Consider the following 2,691-nt stretch of genomic DNA (forward strand, 5'->3'; position numbering starts at 1 on the left):
CCTCTGCATGCAAAGCAGATGTCTGCCTGTGGGCTAAAGCGGGGGTGCAGACGCATAAAAGTGTAGAATAATCTTGTTGATAACCACACTCCTTCCTTTAGTTTTTTGTTGTCATGAGGCTAATTGGGTTGTCTTCGCTTTTGAAATCCCATCCAAGCCTTCGAGCTGCAAAGCCCATAAAAACGACCAAGCCGAAGAGATTGTTTAGACTCCATATAAATGCAAACCATTTGTTCCAGGCATGTGACCCTCCTGTTTGTTAACCAGGGTGAAGCATTCCCCCTGCTCCGCTCCTAATCTCTGTGCGCTGCAAGACCCCCAGTCTTTGCAAAAAAAAAATTGCGATTTTTAGCTAAGCTTGGGCATATATCTGATAAGGTTTTTCCAAGAGCCCCCCATTAAGTAGATCAAAAATCTTCTGTTTTCCCAGAGATGAAGGCTCTTTAAGAAAAGAAGAAGCATGACTTAAACATCACTTTTCCCAAACGGAACAGCCGATGCCAAAGTTCTCCCAGATGTGCAATTTTCACAAATAAGAAACGAAGTGCTGTTTTGACGACATACTCTCCCCAAAGTGTTACAATCAACTTCAATATATATTCAAAAGGCATGGGGAGGGGAGGAAGGAGTTTTCCAGGTATAAATGGATCAAAGCTGCCAACATGAGGGTGGGTTGTATGTTGTTGGCACCTGTCTTGAGAGACAATGGAGTGTGTCAGGGGCTCAGGAGCAGAGGCGCAGGGGAGAGAGGAAATGGAGAGCGAAGGGGAGGAATCTGAGGGCAGCGGAGGGCAGAATGACAGTGACCCGAGAGATTCCATGAGTCCCTCCAGTGAATCAGAAGATTCCCAGAAGGGGGCGCCTATGGCCAGGGCAAGGGGGGTCCCAGGGGGGACACACCAGAAGCAGGGGGCCAGCGGAGACTCCCAGAGCAGTAGCTGGAAATCAGGGCCAGCTTCCCCACCGGAGCGTAGTGGGGGGGAAGAGTCCCATAGGTCAGAGTCAGCGTCTCCTCCGGCAAGCAGGGAGGAGGAGTCAGGCCCAGCTAGCATCCCCGAAGAGGGAAGCAGCGACAGGAGCAGTATAACGGTCAGAAGGAAGGTGGCAGGCTGGGCGCGCGCGCCAAGTTCAAATGTACAGGCGCGCGGGACAGCAGGGAGCCCGGATTGGGAACCAGGTCCTAAAGCCCGCCGGGGGGAGGGGGAAGACTCAGGGGAGTCAGCGTCAGAAGAGTCTAGAAAGGGGAAAGCCCCGGCGGACAGGCGGACCCAGAGGAAGAGGGAGCAGAGAAAGAGGTGGAGCAAGGCTAGGGTCTTAAACTGGTGTCTGGGGGGAGGAGACTCAGACGGAGCTTCGGCGGTCTAGGGTTTAAGACGTAGAGCTGCGCGCCGTGGCTGTAAATGAGAAACTGAACTTCAATAAAGACTATTTAATATAGCAACGGACTGGCGTTGGTCCTCTGTGAGCTGGGACCTGGGGCAGCTCTGACAGAGTGTGTTTCCAAGGGTGAACTCAGACTGCAGCACTGAAGGTGCAAGTCTGGATGTCATGGGTCTAACACGAGAATTGGGGTGGGTGAACCTCTCAACTTCGGTTTCTCAGTTTCTACATTTTTGCAACCGCAAAGTTCAGGTCTCCACATTTCCACGTCATTTTGTGTTTTCTTAAAAAATTATTTTAAAGCGCTCGCAGAAGTCCATCAGACTTTAAGTGTGAATTTCTCCTAACATATACGTTTTTGCAAACCATTTTTCCTAATGTATTTTCACGTTACTTTCACCAACGTATGAAAGCATGCCTTTTAAAAAGCACACCTCACCCTAGAATATGCTGGTCTGTACACATCACATGCAGAACCGTACTGCAAAAGTTGAAGGATGTCTGTATTCTGTGTTCTACCCAAGTCTGCTTCAATTTTTGAAAGCCTCCTCAAGTCCGGATTCTGGGGAAAAGGGCAGGGTATAAATAAACCAGGGTTGCCATACATTTCCAGGATTTCAAAGGCGGAATTGATGTCTGGGGGGGGGGATTTCCAAAAGGTGGCGCTCTGTCCTGGATCTTAGGCAGGTGAATCTATTTCCCCCTCCCTGGCGTTTTTGTAAAAAAAACAGCTCAACAGCTCTCATGTTTTCCTTTAAAAAAAACTCAACCATTTTGGGGGTTCCTTTAAAAAGTTCAACAATTTCGGGGGCTTCCTAAAAAAAAAGTTCAACAATTTTCGGGGTGTCCTGGCTTTTACTTTTTGAAATGTGGAAAAATAATAATAATAATAATAAATTTTATTTATATCCCGCCCTCCCCAGCCGAAGCCGGGCTCAGGGCGGCTAACAACACCAAATAGTGCGACATTATAAAAACATTATAAAAATTAATTAAAATCAAGATTGATGGCAGCCATAAAGTTTTGTAAAGGTTGCCAAATAGGAAGAGGAGGAGGGAGATTTAAAGTTCTGTATCATTTGGGGAAAGGGACTACAGCGGGAAGGAAAACGGCTTTTCCATGCGCTGCTCTGGTTCGCCAGAAGCGGCTTAGTCATGCTGGCCACATGACCCGGAAGCTGTACACCGGCTCCCTCGGCCAGTAATGCAAGATGAGCGCCGCAACCCCAGAGTCGGCCACGACTGGACCTAATGGTCAGGGGCCCCTTTACCTTTTTACCAGCAGATAGTACTTTGTTGCCATTTTCACAG

Source organism: Podarcis muralis, chromosome 4, assembly GCF_964188315.1.
Source record: "Podarcis muralis chromosome 4, rPodMur119.hap1.1, whole genome shotgun sequence".
NCBI lineage: Eukaryota > Metazoa > Chordata > Lepidosauria > Squamata > Lacertidae > Podarcis > Podarcis muralis.